The 26,009-nt window shown below is 42.8% G+C and overlaps 1 long non-coding RNA gene across 1 annotated transcript; it reads right to left on the bottom strand.

Moving 5' to 3' along the window:
* Positions 1 to 9,719: 9,719 nt before the first annotated feature.
* LOC124130960 lies at positions 9,720 to 22,316 on the bottom strand. The gene is made up of 5 exons (XR_007219706.1): positions 22,234 to 22,316; positions 19,338 to 19,585; positions 12,466 to 12,548; positions 11,280 to 11,352; positions 9,720 to 9,956 (listed from the first exon to the last, which is right to left on the bottom strand). It is a non-coding gene; the product is annotated as an uncharacterized LOC124130960 (long non-coding RNA).
* Between the last annotated feature and the right edge of the window lie 3,693 nt (positions 22,317 to 26,009).

The following is a 26,009-nucleotide window of genomic DNA, read 5'->3' as shown; positions in this document are numbered from 1 at the left end:
TCTTGACAAAACCAGTGGGCATGCGCACTTTCAGGACGAACTGTTTGGGTCTCTGGATCTCAAACAAGGCATTGATATCTAGCAGAGTTTCATGGCATAGCGATTTTCCTTATCCAGTAAAAAACCTGCCAATGTTGTGATTTGTAATACAGCTTTCTACAACCTCACGCTGAATAGTCTTCAGTAGATGACTTGCCACACCATGACTACTGTTATAGATTTAAGGGCAATGCCTATTGATTCATCCTGTCAAAAAGATAATACACATGGATGTGTATGCCACTGTACCAAATTAATTTTAAAAAATAAACGTTTTCTTTATTATCATCCCATTTAGCCCCGACATTTTACTCATTTTACACAAGTACTCCCTTAGCTAGATTAATTCATCAATTATTTTTCCAAAATTGTTTGATCTATTTATGATTTATTTCATTATGTTATAAGAAAACAAATGCCAAATAAATGGCTTTTCATGTGAAGATAATCCAGAAGCTAAATATCAGAACCAATGACAGACGCTTTACAGCGGAAGAAAACGGGGCATAATCGGCGATATTTGCGTCATCAGATTAACTCAAATAAAGATGCGAACTATATTTCATTAACCTGGTCGTTTAATTCCATGTATTAGGTGTACGATTGCGTGACAACAGTGAGCTGCCTCGAAATATTAACGCACATATCACTGTTGAAAATGTGTGTCATTGTTTACATATCACCTGATGCCAAAAATAGTCCCTTCCGCGCGTGATGTTATCAGACAATGTACAATAAAGGTGTAAATCTCTTCACGGGAAAGTGATAAACATGTCTGTGACTTCAGATACATGTACACGTATGCACTTTCATCAGATAGTGGGTGTGCGATACGTAATGTACAACATCGAAATGTAAAGCATTAGATAGTACGGAAGCGTAGTAGGGCCACGGTGAAATTATTTTTTGTCCAACTATCTCCTACGTAGATCTTAGTATCTCCTACGTAGGAGATAGGAAGTCCTACGTAGGAGATAGTAAGTCCTACGTAGGAGATAGTAAGTCCTACGTAAGAGATAGTAAGTCCTACGTAGGAGATAGGAAGTCCTACGTAGGAGACAGGAAGTCCTACGTAGGAGATAGGAAGTCCTATGTAGGAGATAGTAAGTCCTACGTAAGAGATAGTAAGTCCTACGTAGAAGTTACTAAGTCCTACGTAGGAGATAATAAGTCCTACGTAGGAGATAGGAAGTTCTACGTAGGAGATAGTAAGTCCTACGTAGGAGATAGTAAGTCCTACGTAAGAGATAGTAAGTCCTACGTAGAAGTTACTAAGTCCTACGTAGGAGATAGTAAGTCCTACGTAAGAGATAGTAAGTCCTACGTAGAAGTTACTAAGTCCTACGTAGGAGATAGTAAGTCCTACGTAAGAGATAGTAAGTCCTACGTAGAAGTTACTAAGTCCTACGTAGGAGATAGGAAGTCCTACGTAGGAGATAGTAAGTCCTACGTAGGAGATAGTAAGTCCTACGTAGGAGATGGTAAGTCCTACGTAGGAGATAGAAAGTCCTACGTAGAAGTTACTAAGTCCTACGTAGGAGATAATAAGTCCTACGTAGGAGATACTTAGACAAAAACATTTCACCGTGGCCCTACTACCCTCCCGTAAGATAGAGCTTCTTCCCTATTTGAAATATCTTTCTGATAATTATTTTGAAATGTTAAATTCGTTATCCGTCTGAATCACAACTGATTGATGGCTATATAATCGCATAATTTCACAAGTATAACATAATTATGTTTGTGTGGAAATATGACAAATTATGACATTTGCATTTAATTTAACTTTTTATCCCCCGCCGGGCCAGAATGGCCGAAGGGGGATTATGTCGTGGCGCAGTCCGTCCGTCCGTCTGTCCGTCCCACAGAGGGTACTAAGCTTATTAAATCAACTCCTCCTACAGTTTCCAGAGAATATCCCTGACACTCTACACACAGGATGTCGACATGTTGATGATACGCATATCGCAGTCCCGTTTCATTTCGACTATTTTTTGACAGAGTTACTGCCCCTGTCTTACGGAGCTGCATTTGCCTAATTGTGAGAGAGGGTACTAAGCTTGTGAAATCAACTCCTCCTACAGTTTCCAGAGAATATCCCTGACACTCTACACACAAGATGACGTCATGTTGATGATACGCATATCGCAGTCCCGTTTCATTTCGACAAATTTTGACGGAGTTACTGTCCCTGTTTTACGGAGCTTCATTTGACTAATTGTGAGAGAGGGTACTAAGCTTGTGAAATCAACTCCTCCTACAGTTTCCAGAGAATATCCGTGACACTCCACACACAAGATGTCGACATGTTGATGATACGCATATCGCAGTCCCGTTTCATTTTGACAAATTTTGACAGAGTTACTGCCCCTGTTTTACGGAGCTTCATGAAATCTGCTCCTCCAATTTCCAGAGAATATCACAATATCTAACTATAACTATAACTATAGTTAGTTTCCTTGTTTAAGGCTTTTGTGGGTGAGCTACATCCTTATGGCATTAGCATTCAGACTGGATTACTCCCAAGAAAATGTTCTGCACAATTTGTTCCAAATGCAGTGCCATCTACTGTTGTTATTTCATAAAATACAAAGAAAATATAAACTCGTTAAAAAAAATTCATGCGGGGGATGTTGTGCTCTCAGAGCACTCTTGTTTAAAATTTGAACCGATATACTCTAGCTAAGAAATATATTACTAGTAGAATAATATACATTCCCATATATTCCCTGTTTTGATGATGAGATTTAGTAAAGTAAAACAAATATCTATAGGCTTGTGAAAAAATAAAATAAAAGATCGAAAGTCTATCCGTCTCCTCGATGTTCACAGAAAATATTTGTGATCATATAAATATATAAGAAATGTTGATGTATGTTATTGTGCCGGATTGTGCGACGTCCTCTTCAATAGCTTTCCATATGCTAGCATACAAATACCACTTCTAAAGTCATACTTAAAACACCATATATAACTCTTTGTCCAGAAACAAATCATCCCTAGTTACTTATTATCGCCTGACATTTTATCAAAAATTCTTGCTGTAACATAATTACAGAAACTACAGCCCTAATTTCATAACAAAATTCATGTAAGGATTTAAAACAATTATTTTATGGCACTAAATCTATATAAGCAAATTCAGCAACTACAGCAATAGTTTTCACGTAAACATATTCGTGTGAGTATTTAAAATGTATTTCAACCCCAGAAGAAACCAGGAAAGTACTGAAACCAGACATGTGAAGAACTTGGTTGTATTTTGTACACAACAAACAGAACACAAACCGAACACTTCTATGTCCGCTTCACTCACTTTCACGGCCGGTCATTGAAACAGTTGATAGAAATCTCTCAGTTACACGGACAACTTGACATAACCAGTTTATTTCCTATCTCAGCGCGTGGTAGACGAGGGCCCTCTTGGTGTCTGTCATGTCGACGTCCTCCCCGCTGATCAGACTCATCGACACAGTGTAGCCAGATGACGGCCACCCAGCACTAAACACAGGGACAAGAGGTTCCCGGAACACCTCATCATACTTGCCAAGAACAACCCCCCTGTGTAGGTCAAGGAAGGCCCCCTCCCCACATCCAGCACCACGCCATAGTGGAGGGTGGCCTGTGTGCCGGGAATGAGGGACACGGTGTTCTTATGACACTCGACCCTCTGCCCCTCCCGCCACACTGTGGTACAGGGACTCTCCCCGTGTCTGACACCGCTCCCTACACTGACACACCAGGCGCGACGATGTAGATGATCCATAGACTCTGAATGTACAGCAGTCCACCCACTGTCCTCCCCTCCAGCCTCCCTCATCCCCATCTCTAGGACATGAAACTTCACCACTTCCTCCACCACCCGCACCCTGGTCTCTGTCTCCCAGTATCTGGGTATGGTGGGTATGGGGGGTTAGGGTAGAGGATGGGGGATGGGGGAGCTACAGGTCCCGCAGCCTGTTCCGCCCTTCATCCCGTGTGTCGGGCCGCGAGTTGACCAGCTCACCGTCTGTAGTTACGTGGCACCAGTCTGTTAGCCCGAGCCGCGTCAAGGTGAAGTTTAGGACCTGGAAATAAACATTGTATTTGTTGTGTGGCAAGTTTAATTCACTGTTTGTTACAAACTGAGACACAGAAAGAGATTTACCTAACATATCAGCTGTATGTCGCGATATTAACACGCTTATTATTATGTAAAAAAATTACAACGATAATTCAAAATGAATTTCACTCTTTAGAAACAAATGGAAAAATTAAGAGAAATACGACAAATAAAAGAATTTCAAAACTCTTTTGATTTACCCTAATTTGTTGATATCTGCCAGAGGTGGACAAAATAGGCCCCATGAAGTGAATTTGTGAAGAAATAATGAGTATGTGGATCCTAAACTTGTATTTTAAAGAGCAGAATATCAAAACGTAGAAAAATATCGCATTTATTGATAGTTTTGATAGTTTTGTATTCAACACACACCGCCTGAACAGGTAACGTCTATGTCCGCTTCAGTCGCTTTCACAGTTACAACGTCAGAGTCCCCCGAGGTGGGGCGAGCGGGCGTCACAGTTGCGGACTTTCACAACAACATCAGGCTACACGTAGTTATAAAGAACGGTATTTTAGTTCTGTGTGTATATATAACCAGTTCAAATTATGAACACGATCTCGAGATATAAATAAAACATAAATATTAGCCTGAAACTGATGATTTAGTTCCAAATAACTGCACGCCCGAGACGAGTTAACCTCCAGTCGACCACCGTTATGAATGATCTTCATCGTAAGTTATTATTGGTGAAAATCAAGTCCAGTCGAGGATTACACAGCGGGATTTTTCGTCTCGGTCATGCCTTTGTCTATTTGCATCAAAGTACTGTATTATGAAATAGTAGGGATATAGTCAACTTCAGATCTATATTCAATGACATTCAGTGGAAAGATTAACATTACATAAATTTATAACACGTACACAGAAAAACACAATACAAAAAGTATATTTAATAAGAATTTCGTGTGCATTTTGATGCGTTTCTAAGATGGTATTCCGATCGACCGATGTAAACAATATGTGTCGTCGAATTTAAAGCTAAAACTGACGAATTCACAGTGAGTGAGTAGGTTATGCTACACGGAGCTTTCAACAGTAGTTAAGTTCTAAGCCCGAAGTGATGTCGTCTTATATGACCAAGGTGAAAGCTGCGAACACAGAAATAGGCCTCACAAAACAAGGGTCATTATCAGGGCGTGTACGAGTATGTTATTCAAACCCATGATCAGTGAATACTGCTACTACCAAGGGAAGTAACTCTGCACAGCGAGTTCCGACTCCTTAAACCATTTGGCCACTGGTGCTAATTGATTAATGCTGCATTCGGGTCTCATTTGCTGTGCTATTACACCTTTGCTTTGATTTTGTCAATAATTGATCTCGATTTGAACAAATTATATATCGACAAGACACTAAAATACGAAGGTTCCACTCTATTCGGCTATTCAGTCCTATACGGGTAACGCTATTTTTCAGGGCATTATCATTTGCCGAAGCCCGAGGTCTTCTTCGTCGGGCAGTTGAAAAGACCGAAGGCTTCTGCAAATGATAATGCCCTGAAAAATAGCGTTACCGTTATTATAGCTAAAATGGATGGAATTTGTTATCAAATAAAAAGAAACAACAATATCGGTTTTGAAACATTTACTGCAATCAACACGAATGTCACTGACCTACTTTTACAAATATGGAAACGTCATAGAACAAACCAGATGACGTCACTATTCAAAGTGACGTCACCTATCCCTATCCTATGACGTCACCTAACAACGGGCGTGATAATGGCCCGTCGTCAAGCAATATGAGGGCATTATCAAGTTACAGTGGCCCGGTCATTTCTGATAACATGCGGGCGGTTTAATGATAATTCTATCCATTTTAGCTATAAGTTTTGACAATATTATATTGGAGAACTTATCAACTGAATATATGTTCGAGTCAAGGAACTAATGTTCTGCCATTGAACCTTTCCGCGTAATAGTGTCTCGCAGACAAAACATACTACATTTAGTCTCAATGTCTGCGGCAAAACATAACCTTTACATCACAGTGTATAACATACATTCCCGTTTGTCATATAAAAATGTAATTGAAAAGACGCCCGGCTCTTAATGGTATGAGGCTGTTTGTAGTTTAAAAAGATATAAGAAATACCTGCATAATAACTTTTCTTTGATTGTTTAACGCACCACTTCTATACATAGATTCACACATCAACCATGAACTATTACACAGGTCTTGAGTGACAACACGTGACAACTACTGTGTTCTGAAATTTGAAGTAGTCTCACAGTTGATTAGATAACTCTTATTTTGATTTGGAATCCAGTGTTTTAGGTGATACTCGTGAAGATCCGAGGTAGAATAGGTCTTTAGCAACCTTTGCTTGCTGAAAAAGGCGACTATGCTTGTCGAAAGAGGCGACTAACGAGATCGGGTGGTGAGGCTCGCGGACTTGGTTGATGCATGTCATCGTATCCCAATTGCGTGGAGCGATGTTCATGATGTCAATCACTGGATTGTCTGGTCCAGACTCGATTACTTACAGACCGCCGTCATATAGCTGGAATATTGCTGAGTGTGGCGCTAGACAACAAACAAACAGTATGTGCGCCTATCTACAGGAAACAAAACAACCCACCAACCAACTTCCTTGTACTGTGAAGTCTGCGGGGTACATACACTGGACTCCCCCGCCCCAGCCCGTCAGTCCGGCGTCTGGTTGGAAGTCCTCAACACAGGACATACCACCAAAGTGGCGTTTCCTGGTATTTGTGCTACTATTAAAGTATATTTCCATGTCATCCAAACTGAGGAGATAAAAGTTCATATATGGCCGGCTCACGTCAGTCAGATAGCTGGAATATTGCTGAGTGCGGCGTTAAACAACAAACAAACCTCGAATCTTTAAACACAGTAGGTTTATCCCCATTCTACCATGACAAAATGAAGTGCGAACTCTTTGCTGTAACGGGTAGACAGGAAATAGTCACTGGGGGCTAAGTCTGGGCTGTAGGGTGGGTGATTGAACTGTACAGCCCAGACGTAGCCCCCAGTGACTATTTCCTGTTCCGGCAAATGAAATCTGCCCTACGTGGAAGACGCTTCCAGGATGACGAGAATATAAAGGCTGCCACAGAGGCGTGGTTAGAGGGCCAATTTGCGGATTTCTATAAAAGTGGTATTAAAAGCTTGAAGGAAAAATGGAATAAGTGTATTGGGTTGAATGGAGATTATATTGAAAAATAAAAGCGCAAAAGATATTCTGCGACTTGGTCTTATATTGAAGTCGGAGACCGAACCCCGGACCTTCCGCACTCCGGGCGGACGCTCTACCACTAGACCACGGAGGCGGTCGACCGTTAGCGGTAATATATAACAGGTAATCAGCCACAGATTCTGACAGGCGGACCCCCATCATGGGCGGGTCTTACGGCAGGCATTCGTAAAATTGGGTTCTATCCTGACCCGGATTCCCCACACAGTTCGCGCTTATCAAAAGGATGAATCTGCACAGTTGAAAAATTAAACAATAAAATGTAAAAAAAAATTGTATCGAAGTTGAAATACAGAATGATGATTATATATATTACTGTTCCCCTCCACATATAAGGCGTACTCTATTATCTTTCCTCAGAAATGCTGAGGCCATTTACAGCCTCGTTACAGATTGCGAAATACCATTACCAAGCTTCAAAATATACACTATTTGTATCATCACTGTATTGTACAGGGTACGGAACAAAGGAGTTGGTCTCGTCCGGGGCAGTCCAGGACTCGAACAGATTGGAAGTGTTCAGCGTCTTCTGTACATACTGGTATGCGTTGTGCGATGGCAAACAAAAGACAACTTGGATGAGTCTGACAGTTTTGTCCACTCTATATGCGTTTTAAAGTATTGTCTTCGCGAAATAACAATTGTGTGTGTGTTTTAGGATAGAGTAGCTTACAGGCTGGGAAAAAGGGGCATTGTATAACAACGTATAGACAATTCCTAAGCCCCTATCTCACAAACACGATTTAAGAAATTGCGAACACGATTTAAGAAAAGTTAAAAAATCGTGTTGATTCGTGCTCGACCTTGTGGTTTATGCAAATTTCTTAACCAAACACGACCCTCATACGACCTTCATACGACCCTCATACGACCCTCATACGACAGAACACGACTCTCATACGACCGTCATAAGATATTCATCCGATACAACACGATTAAACCTCATTTAACACGACCCCAATACGACTATCATACGACCAAACACAACCCCAATACGACGCCCATACGACTTAACACGAATCAACACGATCGCCATACGATGAAACCCGAATCATTACGATGTCCATACGACTACCAAAAAAAAATATACACGATCTTCATACGACTGAGCTAGACCTTCATGCGACATATTTTTGTTTATTTTGGTACCGTGGGTCATGTAGTATATGAGCTGCATTGCAAGTGTCGGTCTTCACCATGTTCAACAACGAACAAGACCCGCAAGAAGCAGAGTTTGGTGGTGGTTCAGAGGTTTCAGCTGGCTCATCTTGTCCCTGGGTATCGGGTGGATGTTCATCCATGGTTGGTGGTGAAGGATGATTCCCTTTCGAACGTTTTGCTTGGAGGAGCTTCCGTTTCGGCCGCCTGAGGTTTGGCATGGCTGTAGAATGAGCTTTCACTTTCAGGGGGTTTCCCATAATTCTCACTCAGTCACGTGATTGGCTCTTCCGGTCGTATGACAAAAGTATGGATTTCGTGTTCAGGCGTATGGGAGTCGTATGAAAGGCGTATGAAAGTCGTGTTGAATCGTGTTAAAACGTATGAAGGTCGTATGACTTTCTTCCCACACTTCCCAACACGATTGAACGCGACTGAACACGATCTTCATACGCCTGAACACGATCTTCGTACGATTGAACACGACTGTCATACGATCTTCATACGACTGAACACGACTTTTCAGCTCGGCTTAAATCGTGTGATAAATTTTTGCACGACTTAACACGAATGAACACGAATGACTGCGCGACCTTCATACGTTCTAACACGATTAAGGAAAAACGTTAAATCGTGTTCATTCGTGTTCAATCTTCGGCAGCGTGACTGTCGGTCTTTTGAACAATGCATTGGCACATTACATGCGTTTGTAACGAGTAAGACATGAAAGCATTATTTGGTTCTGAAATGAATAATGGTAACTGACATTATAGCTCGTTTAAAGGTCTTTCTTTTTTAACCAATTTGATGTAAGTTTATATTTTTCGTATCTTAATCATTAGTTGACGTAAACTGTCTCAGCAACTTAAACAACTGTATTAACTATACATGACTTATCTTCATAGCAAGGGACTTAATTTATCTCGCAAGTGTCTCGAGAAATATGGTATACATGCATTATCATTGAAACACAAACCCATTTCAAACCCGCCTTTCATGGTGTTTCTACAATTTGCTACCGGTTTCTCATTATTTACCAAAAGATGTTTATTTAAATATTTTATTCCGGTTTTCTCTTTTTCTCATGTCACAACTGGCAAGAGTGGGTGATGGAATTTTGGGTTACGTCCCTTTGTATGTGAGTTTGTGTTTTAGTTATTTGACGGAGGCAGTCTTAATATAGGAGGAAGGGGACGAGATACAGGTTGTAGACGTTTATTGTGTAGTGACAGTCACCTGCAGGGTACATTATTCAAAACAACGAATGGACGTTCGAGTGACGCAACTCTGCACAGCGAATTGTAGAGTCACAGCCTAGACGATAACGCATGCCCCTCTGTCGTATGTTTAGTTGATTATTTGGAGAATATTGGTTTACGCGTCTCCACAAGGCACTGCAGTTCGTGTGATCTCGTCTAGCACCCGTTACAGATGCACTGAAACAGAATAAACACAAAATCAACACTTGCAATCACACCTTGCTCTCGTAATGTAGCGACGTACATTGACGTTTATGAGTGAAGGCGTTCGTTCGTTCGTGTGTGCGTGCACGCATGTGTACTATCCGGGCTTATGCCGGTTTTATAGTGCTAGCCCACTGAGATACCATGCTGCCGTTTATCATGGATACCTCACTTGGACACAGTATACTGACCCCGAGGCTTGACAGTACCTGTTTAAGCACCTCAACCAAGCCCCCGAGTGAGTGAGTATGGTTTTACGCCGATTTTAACAATATTCCAGCAATATCACGGCGGAGGACACCAGAAATGGGCTTCACACATTGTACCCATGTCGGGAATCGAACCCGGGTCTTCGGCGTGACGAGCGAACGCTTTAACCACTAGGCTACCCGACCGCCCCACCAAGCCCCCGACGGAGTATCTGATACCATCTTTGAGCGTGCCGTCGCATGGTAAGCGTACTGAGACGCGGCGTTTTTATGCGAACTGTTTGAGAGGCGGGTGCTTCTGGCTAAGTAGGACATGCTTACCATATTCGCGAACACCTGGTGTCATCACTGACTTTTAGTGATCATTTCGTCTAATTTTCAGCACTATTTTGCCTTTTACGCCCAATGGAATATTCTTCGGCAAATACGAGTCTGATTATTCTGCGGCGTTGACATTATATATCTACATATATATCTACATATAACAGTGAACTGTTTGTGCGTTGTGTCCACACTGTTATTTTGTGCATTAAACAGCCTGGAGACAGCAGGTGTAGGGGTACAGGTCGATGTCGACCTATTTCTATTTCATCAGGGTGTGTAAGCCTGATATGTAAAGGGGGATTTGACATGACACCGGTCTATATGCCTGTGCAATACCCACGAGCACACGTAGGCTAAGTATCGCAATCGGGACGAATTTAGGATTCGAACCCATAATAGGCAAGCCCCGGCACATCCTATTTATGTTTGTTTGGTTGTTTTTGTTTTTTATTTGCTTGTTGTTTAACGCCGCACTCAGCACTATTCCAGCTATATGACGGCGGTATGTAAATAATCGAGTCTGGACCAGACAATCCAGTGATTGACACCATGAGCATCGATCCATGCAATTGGGATACGATGACATGCATCAACCAAGTCAGCGAGCCTGACCACCCGATCCAGTTAGTCGCCTCTTGCGACAAGCTTAATCGCTTTTTAAGGCAAGCATGGGTTGCTGAAGACCTATTCTACCCCGGATATTCACGGGTCGCCTGTGGATGCAACAATACACAGACAACCACGTCCCCAGGTTTCGGCCTACCAGACAAATCCAGACAAATATCCACGGGAAGAAGAAGAAGGAGATGCAACAGTGAAGGCAGTGGTTGACTGACCTGTAATAAACACAGTGAGTGAGTTAGTTTTACGCCGCTTTTAGCAATATTCCAGCAATATCACGGCGGGGGACTCCAGAAATGGGCTTCACACATTGTACCCATGTCGGGAATCGAACCCGGGTCTTCGGAGTGACGAGCGAACGTTTTAACCACTGGGCTACGGGGAGTTCGTTGAGTTTTACGTCTAGATTTGCTGCATTAACGGCACAGACAACAGGAATGAATTGAAAGGAAAATAACAAACACCCATACATTAAGTGAATATTGTTTTACGTCACAGTCAGCAATATTTCAGCTGTGTTACCATCTGGGTCAAGTATCCATTGGTGGACGACAGGAGAAACAATCCTCGACGCGGGAAACGCTACAATCAGCTTGGTCGCACATTGCAACATTATAGGACAGACACGTTCCTATTGGGATTCTGTCTTGTCCCGAACTCCTACTGGAGACTGAACTTTTATCAAAGGAAGGTATTGAGGGATACCTAAAGGCTGGAAGACTTTAGGTTACACGTGACCTGTAAGTACGTCACAGTGGAATTCCTTTTCAGCACATATGTGTTGTAACTGCTTGTTAGGATTTCTGAGTAGAAAAGTGACTTTTTGAAAAAGAACCAATGTAATCCTCGTTTTGGTGAGGTGAGGTGAAATGGGGTTTAACGTTGCGTCCATGATTATTGCACTTATATATATAGTGAGTGTGTGGCTGCTTGTATTAGTCCGGGCTGATGCCGATTTATACTGCTAGTTCACTGAGATACCATGCTGCAGTTTAACATAAATACCCCACTCAAACACAGTATACTGACTCCGAGCCGACCAGTCCTTGTTTTAGCCCCTCAATGCCGAGCGCCAGATAGGGTAACAACAAGTACCATCTTTTAACGTCTTTTGGTACGACGTGGCCGGGAATAGAACCCCGACCTTGCGTTCTTCGGGCGGACGCTCTACCACTAGACCACGGAGGCGGTCTTCGTTTTGGTATTATGCAGCGATTGTAATGACCGTTCGATGATTGCCTTTAATGTACCAATGAAAAGAATCGAACTCTTTGTTGTGACAATCTAAATCTGTAATGTCAAGGCGGGTTTGCGGTCGTCATACTTACGACATCTGCTTAACAGCCACAGTCTGGGCCGCGGGGGCAGCGCCACCTACCACAACGACGTTGGTGTTCGACTGTTGCTGCTGCTGCAACGGGATGTATGAAATATCACAAAAACATCTCCATGGTACATTGATAACGATAGGTTAGCACATTCTTTCATGCATACGCCTGGAGAAGGTTATGCGCCTCTGCTATCTTGGCCATGGAAACGTTTCAAGACGTGGTAATCATAACATTGGTGGACATTTAATTGTGTGTGATATAGACAAGATTTCTACGCGACTTAGGTATGGAGGTGCAGGATGCCCCAGATCGTTGTGGCTAGTAAAGTTGATGCTACAATGTCCTTTATGGCCCAAACATGACATCCTGTGACGGGACTGGCAATAGCATGTGCTGACACCACCCTCTTTAAACACACTATACAGACAAGTGTCCGCTTGAAATAAAGAATAAGGGTACAAGTTTCTGGCTGGTATATAGAATGTGGGTACAAGTGTCTGCTTGGTATATAGAATGTGGGTACAGGTGTCTGCCTGGTATATAGAATGTGGGTACAGGTGTCTGCTTGGTATATAGAATGTGGGTACAAGTGTCTGCCTGGTATATAGAATGTGGGTACAAGTGTCCACCTGGTATATAGAATGTGGGTACAAGTGTCTGCTTGGTATATAGAATGTGGGTACAGGTGTCTGCCTGGTATATAGAATGTGGGTACAGGTGTCCGCTTGGTATATAGAATGTGGGTACAAGTGTCTGCCTGGTATATAGAATGTGGGTACAGGTGTCTGCCTGGTATATAGAATGTGGGTACAAGTGTCTGCTTGGTATATAGAATGTGGGTACAGGTGTCTGCTTGGTATATAGAATGTGGGTACAAGTGTCTGTTTGGTATATAGAATGAGGGTACAAGTGTCTGCCTGGTATATAGAATGTGGGTACAAGTGTCTGCCTGGTATATAGAATGTGGGTACAAGTGTCTGCTTGGTATATAGAATGTGGGTACAAGTGTCTGCCTGGTATATAGAATGTGGGTACAAGTGTCCGCTTGGTATATAGAATGTGGGTACAGGTGTCTGCTTGGTATATAGAATGTGGGTACAAGTGTCTACCTGGTATATAGAATGTGGGTACAAGTGATCGCGTTGTATATAGAATGTGGGTACTAGTGTCTGCCTGGTATATAGAATGTGGGTACAGGTGTCTGCTTGGTATATAGAATGTGGGTACAAGTGTCTGCTTGGTATATAGAATGTGGGTACAAGTGTCTGCCTGGTATATAGAATGTAGGTACAAGTGTCTGCCTGGAATATAGAATGTGGGTACAAGTGTCTGCTTGGTATATAGAATGTGGGTACAAGTGTCTGCTTGGTATATAGAATGTGGGTACAAGTGTCTGCCTGGTATATAGAATGTGGGTACAAGTGTCTGCTTGGTATATAGAATGTGGGTACAAGTGACTGCTTGGTATATAGAATGTGGGTACTAGTGTCTGCCTGGTATATAGAATGTGGGTACTAGTGTCTGCCTGGTATATAGAATGTGGGTACAGGTGTCTGCTTGGTATATAGAATGTGGGTACAAGTGTCTGCCTGGTATATAGAATGTGGGTACAAGTGTCTGCTTGGTATATAGAATGTGGGTACAAGTGTCTGCTTGGTATATAGAATGTGGGTACAAGTGTCTGCCTGGTATATAGAATGTAGGTACAAGTGTCTGCCTGGTATATAGAATGTGGGTACAAGTGTCTGCTTGGTATATAGAATGTGGGTACAAGTGTCTGCTTGGTATATAGAATGTGGGTACAAGTGTCTGCCTGGTATATAGAATGTGGGTACAAGTGTCTGCTTGGTATATAGAATGTGGGTACAAGTGACTGCTTGGTATATAGAATGTGGGTACTAGTGTCTGCCTGGTATATAGAATGTGGGTACAGGTGTCTGCTTGGTATATAGAATGTGGGTACAAGTGTCTGCCTGGTATATAGAATGTGGGTACAAGTGTCTGCTTGGTATATAGAATATGGGTACAAGTGTCTGCCTGGTATATAGAATGTGGGTACAAGTGTCTGCTTGGTATATAGAATGTGGGTACAAGTGTCTACCTGGTATATAGAATGTGGGTACAAGTGTCTGCTTGGTATATAGAATGTGGGTACAAGTGTCTGCCTGGTATATAGAATGTGGGTACAAGTGTCTGCTTGGTATATAAAATGTGGGTACAAGTGTCTGCCTGGTATATAGAATGTGGGTACAAATGTCTGCCTGGTATATAGAATGTGGGTACAAGTGTCTGCTTGGTATATAGAATGTGGGTACAAGTGTCTACCTGGTATATAGAATGTGGGTACAAGTGTCTGCTTGGTATATAGAATGTGGGTACAAGTGTCTGCCTGGTATATAGAATGTGGGTACAAGTGTCTGCTTGGTATATAGAATGTGGGTACAAGTGTCTGCCTGGTATATAGAATGTGGGTACAAATGTCTGCTTGGTATATAGAATATGGGTACAAGTGTCTGCCTGGTATATAGAATGTGGGTACAAGTGTCTGCTTGGTATATAGAATGTGGGTACAAGTGTCTGCCTGGTATATAGAATGTGGGTACAAGTGTCTGCCTGGTATATAGAATGTGGGTACAAGTGTCTGCTTGGTATATAGAATATGGGTACAAGTGTCTGCTTGGTATATAGAATGTGGGTACTAGTGTCTGCCTGGTATATAGAATGTGGGTACAAGTGTCTCCTTGGTATATAGAATATGGGTACAAGTGTCTGCTTGGTATATAGAATGTGGGTACTAGTGTCTGCCTGGTATATAGAATGTGGGTACAAGTGTCTGCTTGGTATATAGAATGTGGGTACAAGTGTCTGCCTGGTATATAGAATGTGGGTACAAGTGTCTGCTTGGTATATAGAATATGGGTACAAGTGTCTGCCTGGTATATAGAATGTGGGTACAGGTGTCTGCTTGGTATATAGAATGTGGGTACAAGTGTCTGCTTGGTATATAGAATGTGGGTACAAGTGTCTGCTTGGTATATAGAATGTGGGTACTAGTGTCTGCCTGGTATATAGAATGTGGGTACAAGTGTCTGCCTGGTATATAGAATGTGGGTACAGGTGTCTGCTTGGTATATAGAATGTGGGTACAAGTGACTGCTTGGTATATAGAATATGGGTACAAGTGTCTGCTTGGTATATAGAATGTGGGTACAAGTGTCTGCCTGGTATATAGAATGTGGGTACAAGTGTCTGCTTGGTATATAGAATGTGGGTACAAGTGTCTGCTTGGTATATAGAATGTGGGTACAAGTGTCTGCTTGGTATATAAAATGTGGGTACAAGTGTCTGCTTGGTATATAGAATGTGGGTACAAGTGATCGCGTTGTATATAGAATGTGGGTACAAGTGATCGCGTTGTATATAGAATGTGGGTACAAGTGTCTGCTTGGTATATAGAATGTGGGTACAAGTGTCCGCTTGGTATATAGAATGTGGGTACAAGTGTCTGCCTGGTATATAGAATGTGGGTACAAGTGTCTGCTTGGTATATAGAATGTGGGTACAAGTGACTGCTTGGTATATAGAATGTGGGTACTAGTGTCTGCCTGGTATATAGAATGTGGGTACAGGTGTCTGCTTGGTATATAGAATGTGGGTACAAGTGTCTGCCTGGTATATAGAATGTGGGTACAAGTGTCTGCTTGGTATATAGAATATGGGTACAAGTGTCTGCCTGGTATATAGAATGTGGGTACAAGTGTCTGCTTGGTATATAGAATGTGGGTACAAGTGTCTACCTGGTATATAGAATGTGGGTACAAGTGTCTGCTTGGTATATAGAATGTGGGTACAAGTGTCTGCCTGGTATATAGAATGTGGGTACAAGTGTCTGCTTGGTATATAAAATGTGGGTACAAGTGTCTGCCTGGTATATAGAATGTGGGTACAAATGTCTGCCTGGTATATAGAATGTGGGTACAAGTGTCTGCTTGGTATATAGAATGTGGGTACAAGTGTCTACCTGGTATATAGAATGTGGGTACAAGTGTCTGCTTGGTATATAGAATGTGGGTACAAGTGTCTGCCTGGTATATAGAATGTGGGTACAGGTGTCTGCTTGGTATATAGAATGTGGGTACAAGTGTCTGCCTGGTATATAGAATGTGGGTACAAATGTCTGCTTGGTATATAGAATATGGGTACAAGTGTCTGCCTGGTATATAGAATGTGGGTACAAGTGTCTGCTTGGTATATAGAATGTGGGTACAAGTGTCTGCCTGGTATATAGAATGTGGGTACAAGTGTCTGCCTGGTATATAGAATGTGGGTACAAGTGTCTGCTTGGTATATAGAATATGGGTACAAGTGTCTGCTTGGTATATAGAATGTGGGTACAAGTGTCTGCCTGGTATATAGAATGTGGGTACAAGTGTCTCCTTGGTATATAGAATATGGGTACAAGTGTCTGCTTGGTATATAGAATGTGGGTACAAGTGTCTGCCTGGTATATAGAATGTGGGTACAAGTGTCTGCTTGGTATATAGAATGTGGGTACAAGTGTCTGCCTGGTATATAGAATGTGGGTACAAGTGTCTGCTTGGTATATAGAATATGGGTACAAGTGTCTGCCTGGTATATAGAATGTGGGTACAGGTGTCTGCTTGGTATATAGAATGTGGGTACAAGTGTCTGCTTGGTATATAGAATGTGGGTACAAGTGTCTGCTTGGTATATAGAATGTGGGTACTAGTGTCTGCCTGGTATATAGAATGTGGGTACAAGTGTCTGCCTGGTATATAGAATGTGGGTACAGGTGTCTGCTTGGTATATAGAATGTGGGTACAAGTGACTGCTTGGTATATAGAATATGGGTACAAGTGTCTGCTTGGTATATAGAATGTGGGTACAAGTGTCTTCCTGGTATATAGAATGTGGGTACAAGTGTCTGCTTGGTATATAGAATGTGGGTACAAGTGTCTGCTTGGTATATAGAATGTGGGTACAAGTGTCTGCTTGGTATATAAAATGTGGGTACAAGTGTCTGCTTGGTATATAGAATGTGGGTACAAGTGATCGCGTTGTATATAGAATGTGGGTACAAGTGATCGCGTTGTATATAGAATGTGGGTACAAGTGTCTGCTTGGTATATAGAATGTGGGTACAAGTGTCCGCTTGGTATATAGAATGTGGGTACAAGTGTCTGCTTGGTATATAGAATATGGGTACAAGTGTCTGCCTGGTATATAAAATGTGGGTACTAGTGTCTGCCTGGTATATAGAATGTGGGTACAAGTGTCTGCCTGGTATATAGAATGTGGGTACTAGTGTCTGCCTGGTATATAGAATGTGGGTACAAGTGTCTGCCTGGTATATAGAATGTGGGTACAAGTGTCTGCTTGGTATATAGAATGTGGGTACTAGTGTCTGCCTGGTATATAGAATGTGGGTACAAGTGTCTGCTTGGTATATAGAATGTGGGTACAGGTGTCTGCTTGGTATATAGAATGTGGGTACAAGTGTCTGCCTGGTATATAGAATGTGGGTACAAGTGTCTGCCTGGTATATAGAATGTGGGTACAAGTGTCTGCTTGGTATATAGAATGTGGGTACAGGTGTCTGCTTGGTATATAGAATGTGGGTACAGGTGTCTGCTTGGTATATAGAATGTGGGTACAGGTGTCTGCTTGGTATATAGAATGTGGGTACAAGTGTCTGCTTGGTATATAGAATGTGGGTACAAGTGTCTGCTTGGTATATAGAATGTGGGTACAAGTGTCTGCTTGGTATATAGAATGTGGGTACAAGTGTCTGCCTGGTATATAGAATGTGGGTACAAGTGTCTGCCTGGTATATAGAATGTGGGTACAAGTGATCGCGTTGTATATAGAATGTGGGTACAAGTGTCTGCCTGGTATATAGAATGTGGGTACAAGTGTCTGCCTGGTATATAGAATGTGGGTACAAGTGTCTGCCTGGTATATAGAATGTGGGTACAAGTGTCTGCTTGGTATATAGAATGTGGGTACAAGTGTCCGCTTGGTATATAGAATGTGGGTACAAGTGTCTGCCTGGTATATAGAATGTGGGTACAAGTGTCCGCTTGGTATATAGAATGTGGGTACAAGTGTCTGCTTGGTATATAGAATGTGGGTACAAGTGTCTGCCTGGTATATAGAATGTGGGTACAAGTGTCCGCTTGGTATATAGAATGTGGGTACAAGTGTCTGCTTGGTATATAGAATGTGGGTACAAGTGTCTGCTTGGTATATAGAATGTGGGTACAAGTGTCTGCCTGGTATATAGAATGTGGGTACAGGTGTCTGCCTGGTATATAGAATGTGGGTACAAGTGTCTGCCTGGTATATAGAATGTGGGTACAAGTGTCTGCCTGGTATATAGAATGTGGGTACAGGTGTCTGCCTGGTATATAGAATGTGGGTACAAGTATGCGCTTGATATATAGAATGTGAGTACAAGTGTGCGCTTGGTATATAGAATGTGGGTACAAGTGTCCGCTTGGTATATAGAATGTGGGTACAGGTGTCTGCTTGGTATATAGAATGTGGGTACAAGTGTCTGCCTGGTATATAGAATGTGGGTACAAGTGATCGCGTTGTATATATAATGTGGGTACAAGTGTCTGCCTGGTATATAGAATGTGGGTACAAGTGTCCGCCTGGTATATAGAATGTTGGTACAAGTATGCGCTTGATGTGTAGAATATGAGTGTCGGCCAGATGTATTGATTTAAGCTCCGGCTTAATAGTTTGATGTCAGTGTCAGTAAGATAATGTAAAACGATATATATATACTCTAAAAGGTTTCATATGAAGAAGGTCTTCATCAGATTTTGAGATAGTTCAATTACCGGGGGTGGTGTATATGGATACGGCTGAGGAGGGTATCCCTGTCCCGGGGGTGCGGCATATCCTTGAGGGGGTGCCGCGTAGCCCTGTGGGGGAGGCGCCGCGTAGCCCTGTGGGGGGGGGGGGGCGCCGTACCCCCGGGAGATGTGGGGCAATAAGGCGGTGGCTGCTCTTGTCCGGGGTCAGCTGGTTTCGATATGCCCGCCATACAGACTTTGAAGGATTTCCACACAAAGACAGTTCGCTTCCTCTGCAAGGGTAAATCATGAGAGGTGTGAGATACGGCACTGGACTCACTACGACGGAACAACCAGGGTACGGTAAACCTACTTCAAAAATATAGTTATGCTCCAGACGGGACTGCTTGGTATAGAGATTAGATGTTTTACCAGCTACAGGACCCGTGAAGATCCGGGGTAGAATAGGTCTTCAGAAACCCACACTTGCCGTCAAAGGCATGTTTGTCGTAAGAGGCAACAAAAGGGATCGGGTTTCAGGCTCGCTGACTTTATGCATGTCAACTGCGTAGATCGATCCTTATGATGTCAATCACTGGATTGATGGTCCAGACTCAATTATTTACAGACCGCCGTCATTTAGCTGGAATATTGCTGAGTGCGACATTAAACAATAAACAAAACAAACAAACAAACACAAGATAGATAAACGCTGCAAACGAAACCAATGAAAGCACTTGTCAACGCAACGCCGGTAGCTTCAGGCCACGCCCCTAAATAGGTTCAATTTGGAAGCCGATTACGGATATCTTAATACGTTCTACGAATATTATGAATTTTTTCCCTCGCAAATTGACTACATATTAGGAAAATTGATATTTGCAACAAAATCCAAATCACTTTTCCCACTAGGGGGTAAAACAAGCATCGGTCGGTACGGAGTCGGAATACTGTTTTTGATGCACTGGGGAAGTCATGTTAAAACGGCTAAGGGGGACTAATTTGAAGCGCTCGTAATAAGTGAAATATCGGTGGTGATGGGCTTTCATTATTGGCAGGTGCGAGACGTGTCGGGAGGTTACAGTTCCTAGAAGGCTGGCTGTGCCTACACAAGAGCGACACGAGGGCACTTCGAGACCTTTCACGTAATGACTGTCGTCTTATGTACTTGCCCAAGTGCGGACCATCCTCCCGAGGCAGGAGAGTAAACTGACTTTAAAAGTCCAGTTTCCACCCTTGCCGAACTAGGCTGGAATTCCTGGGCTCGATCGTAGCGCCACCAGTGGCTGTTACCAGTTATAAGTCCTTTCTATGCCCCTCTATTGACCAATCAGATTCAACCTCTCGTATCACTTGCATTTGCTTCAAACAAAACGGTGGCGCCCAGTCAAGACGATCTGATCGATAATCAAGATCTATATTGTGATAAAACGAGTCTCACATCGCGAAGTGCATCCAATCACGTGAGCACCTTGATTAAAAGCATGAAAAGATTTAGAAAATATCTGTTGACAACGAGTTAGAGGTGCACATGCTTTGCAAATCCTGCAGTCGACCGAAATCTGCATGACACTTTACGGCCCGGATTTCGATTTCAGGGCGCGATTTTGATTGGACTATGCATAGACTCGTTAGTCCAGCCAAAATGTAACTCCATAATACCAGCTTAGTTCGGCAGGGGTGGAAACTGGACTTTTATAGTCAGTGAGTACACGCACATAGTTTACCCATTGTAAACTTAATCCTGTGTGTTTCAATATAATTTTTTTATTTACATATTGATCTGTTGCGAGTACTCGCTGACTCACATTCAGTTCTGTAGTTCGATTGCCGGGCTAACCATCGCGTGACAACTTGGGAATCAGCATGTAACAATAGTTTTAAGTTTCGTAAGGAAGTACATGTGGCACGAGTTACGCATGGTATGTAGCCAAGACTATTGGTACATAGGACTGTTTCCTTCAAGCCGCACCTGTATCTCAGGTCGGTTGTTTGCAAAAGACAGTGTATTTTGTTTGAGCCCCTCGGAGAGAGACTTGCAGCGAGAGCAAGAGAGGGAGAAAGAGAGAGTGAGAGAGAGAAAAACAAATAGAGAGGGAGAGAGAGACAGAGAGAAAAGAGAGAGAGAATGAGAGAGAGGGAGAGAGAGATAATAAAAATAGAGAGGGAGAGAGAGACTGAGAGAGAAAAGAGAGAGGGAGTGAGATAGAGGGGAAAGAGAGTTAGAGGGAGAAAGAGAGAGAAAAAAAGAGAGAAAGAGAGAGAGAAAGGAGATAGAGATAGAGAGCGCGATAGAGAGAACACTCTGTAGTAAGTGTTAATGATGTGCGTAAACAGACACATGGAGATACCTTATATATAAGAGAGATAGAGAGAGAGGGGGGGGGGGGGGGGGTAGGGAGAGAAGAAGGGGTGAGTAGACGTGCACATTTGTGTTAATGTCAACATACCAATGGAAACAGCTCACGTCACTATATACAGTTGTTTCAGTTTTCATTACATAAAAAAATCGGTATACTTTGTTTTGCCCCTCAGTATATGTGACTAATACCATGCAATAAAAACAGTATCAATAGAGCGTATTACTCTCTGGAAATATCTACTCATTGTCTTTTTGTTTGTGCTGCCTCAGTACGGGTTAAACGTATGTTGCTTTGGGGCACCGCTTTAATGTGGCCCAACTGTTGTCTCTGGCGTGGACGCTTTCTATCTACGTTGAATATTAATAGAGATATAATTATTGAAGCAACATAGGAAGACTTTTTTAATAGTTTCATTATGAAAACTAATTGGATATTTCAATTTTCAATAAAGCATAACATATCTAGACATAAGAAACACCTTTTTTTAAATTCATTCATCTATACAGTCATGTGTGAGAATTCGTTATGAACCAACTGACCAAGTAACATTGGAAGTGACAAGTGTACAAAGTACATACCTGTTTTGTCAAAGGATCAACCACACCCGGACAGACGGACACGCTGACACTTGAGTCTGAACTAATTAAATATGATTTGGAAGGGAAACTGGGATGATCTTCCTGGTTGTTGCGGACGCCCTCTGACCTCTCCACCCATGTACGGACACAATGCATATGTAATTGTCAGATAATTGTGTGTTCCTCATCAACGGTACTGGAGTGAGTGAGTGGTCGAGTGAGTGAGTGGGTGGGTGGGTGGGTGAGTGAGTGAGTGAGTGAGTGAGTGAGTGAGTGGTCGAGTGAGTGAGTGAGTGAGTGAGTGAGTGAGTGAGTAGGTGGCAGGGTGGCAGGGTGGGTGGGTGAGTGAGTGAGTGAGTGGTCGAGTGAGTGGTCGAGTGAGTGAGTGGGTGAGTGAGTGGTCGAGTGAGTGAGTGAGTGAGTGAGTGGTCGAGTGAGTGAATGAGTGGGTGGCAGGATGGGTGGGTGAGTGAGTGAGTGAGTGGTCGAGTAAGTGGGTGGGTGGGTGAGTGAGTGAGTGAGTGAGTGAGTGAGTGAGTGAGTGAGTGAGTGGTCGAGTGAGTGAGGTCCGGGGTTCGATCCCCGGCCGAGTCATATCAAAAGACGTTAAAATATGGTACTGGTTGTTACCCTGTGTGGCGCTCGACATTAGGGGGCTAGAACAAGGACTGGTCGGCTCGGAGTCAGTTTACTGTGTCTGAGTGGGTTATTCATGTTAAACTGCGGCATGGTATCTCAGTGTGCTAGCACTATAAATCGGCATCAGTCCGGACTAGTACAAACAGCCACACGCACACTTGCATGCACGTCGCTATATAAGTGCAATAATCTTGGACGCGACGTTAAACCCAATTTCACCTCACCTCATCTCACCTCACCTCACCTCTCCTCAATGGTTTTAGGATACACTGAAGAGCTGCAGCTGTTCGTGAAGCAGTTGGTACATTCGGGAATGCCGAATAAAACGAATAAAAAACTGATAGAGGGATGAAACTTTATATTCTTGATTGTGAAGGTTTGTCTCCCGTTCGAAGAAAAAGCGTCATGTCACTGTTAAGTTAGCCAGGTTTGAGTCCCTGTGTTTGGTTTAACACCATGTGGGGGAGGAAACCCGGAGCGATGCACGTTTTAGCGGTTCGGTGAAACGAAAGAAGAGGTGAATGATGTATGAAAAAAACAAACACCACAATCAGGCGAACCGGGATTCAAATCCGTGATCTTAGGTTTCTGGCGCGCCTAAGGGACACAACTCTGCATAACGAATTCCTGTGCCTTACACGACTGGACCACCTGTGTTAAACTTTAATTTGAAACAAGTTACAGAACAAGTCATGGAGGTACAGTCTACATTCTGGGAATATTTTAGAGACATTGATTTAAATTGTTGAAATTATTATAAACAGATTAATATCATTCGCTGTCTTCATTTCCGGTCTTCATTTCCGGGTACTTTTATTTTGTATTCATATTTAATCGTGATTCGCTTAAAAAATACTCCATGTCATTCCGAGTTTATCTTGTGTCAACACAGCACACCAGTGTTGGTAACGTTTGAATGAGTTGGGTGTTCCGCCGTCTTTAACAAGAGACCAGCAATACCACCCATACCATACCACACAACAAATAAGCTGTGCTTACTGCACCTACTGGGGAATCGAACCCGTGACGGGGTGACGTGGGTCCTACAGACGGGTTGTTAGGAGGCTGATCAGCGTTATTTACTCTAATATGGGGGACACGGGTGGCCCAGTCGTGTAAGGCGCCGCCATTCGCTGTGCAGAGTTGCGTCCCTTGGGCACGCAAGAAACCTATGATTGTGGGTTTGAATCCAGGTTCGCCCCAATTATGTTTCCTGGTTTGTCAGCACCATACCCGTGCTCGTGGGTTTATCCGAAGTGGTCAACGTCTTAGACCTGCATCACTTCGGGCTTTCCTCCCATATTAAGCTGACACGCCGCGATATAACTGGAATAATGTTAAAAGCGGCGTTAAACCCAACTCACTCACTCACTCACTACTCTTATATGACAAAATCGCCATGGGGTCATGGGGTCATGGGGGTGTAGTCGGAGGACATCCTTGGTGTCGAGTATGGAATATTTCAGGTCTAAACCTTGAAACAATCTTCATATAGAGAATCTCAAATAGTTCACTGCTAAAGTGTAGCTGAAATGTGAAAAAAAATTCAGGTGATAAGGAACGATATTAAAAATTACAGTAATGAATATCTTATCCGTGAATAATATTCGTCAATAAAATCACATCCTGTTTTATCAGCTCGCACACATTATCGATCTCCCAACAATGCACTGCAGGCTATTAGTTGTCGGTGAGTGAGTGAGTGAAAGAGTGAGTGAGTGAGTGAGTGAGCGAGCGAGTGAGTGGCCGAGTGAGTCAGTGTGATCGGGGTTAACGCCGCTTTGAACAGTTTTCCAGTTATATCACGCCGTGTCATCTTAACGTGGGAGGAAAGCCCGAAGTGATGCAGGCATCCGACGTTTACCACTTTGGAGAAACCCACGAGGACGGGTATGGGGCTGTCGAGCCAATGGTCATAGGTTTCAGGCGTACCCAAGGGACGCAACTCTTCTAAGCGAATTGACGCGCCTTATACGACCCCATCACAGGGCGAACAAGGGAACTTACATCATACAAATTATACTTGATTGGTCCTGACCATTACTTCATATAGAGAATCTCAAATAGTTCACTGCTAAAGTGTAGCTGAAATGTGAAAAAAAATTCAGGTGATAAGGAACGATATTAAAAATTACAGTAATGAATATCACATCCGTGAATAATATTACTTCCATCAAGAGAGTTAATTGGACTTACCGCCGCCTGAAACAGTACTCCTGTTATAGCAGGGCGCATCCGCTTGATGTGGGAGGAAAGCCCGAAGTAATGCACGTCAGTCGTTTACTACTCGAACACAGACATGGTGCTGACCACTCTGGATTCGACCACCGACCCTATTACCATCATTAGACTTTCATAAAAAAAGGTTACAGTCAAATACAGGCAAATGTACATTTTATAGCTAAGTGTAACCCCGGCCTCAATCTGAAATACTGTAATGTACTTCCTTGTAGACCCTGTAAGACCCGGGATAGAATAGGTCTTCAGCAACCCATGCTTGCCGTAAAAGGCGACTATACTTGTCGTATGAGGCGACTAACGGGATCGGGTGGTCAGGCTCGCTGACTTAGTTGATGCATGTCATCGTATCCCAATTGCGTGGATAGATGCTCATGATATCAATCGATGGATTGTCTGGTCCAGACTCAATTATTTACAGACCGCCGTCATATAGCTGGAATATTGCTGAGTGTGGCGCTAGACAACAAACAAACAGTATGTGCGCCTATCTACAGGAAACAAAACAACCAACCAACCAACTTCCTTGTACTGTGAAGTCTGCGGGGTACATACACTGGACTCCCCCACCCCAGCCCGTCAGTCCGGCGTATGTGTCTGAAGTCCTCAACAAAGGACATACTACTAAAGTGGCGTTTCCTGGTGTTTGTGCTACTATTAAAGTATATTTCCATGTCATCCAAACTGAGTAGATAAAAGTTCATTTATGGCTAGCTCACGTCTACGTGTTCCGTCTTCAACGTTCTGACACAAATAGAGATGACACGTGACAAATATTACGATCGCGCGATTTTACTATCTGAAATGCAAACTTTAAATTTAATACCAATGACTTTTTGTTGTTTTGTAGAAAAATAGGGCTTAACGTCACTTCACGCGTGTGAATGTGTGTGTGCGAT

This window comes from Haliotis rufescens, unplaced genomic scaffold, assembly GCF_023055435.1.
Source record: "Haliotis rufescens isolate VD_foot unplaced genomic scaffold, xgHalRufe1.0.p SCAF_9, whole genome shotgun sequence".
Taxonomy (NCBI): Eukaryota; Metazoa; Mollusca; class Gastropoda; order Lepetellida; family Haliotidae; genus Haliotis; species Haliotis rufescens.
Note: the sequence above shows the minus strand (reverse complement) of the source record. Positions and strands in the feature narration are given on the sequence as shown.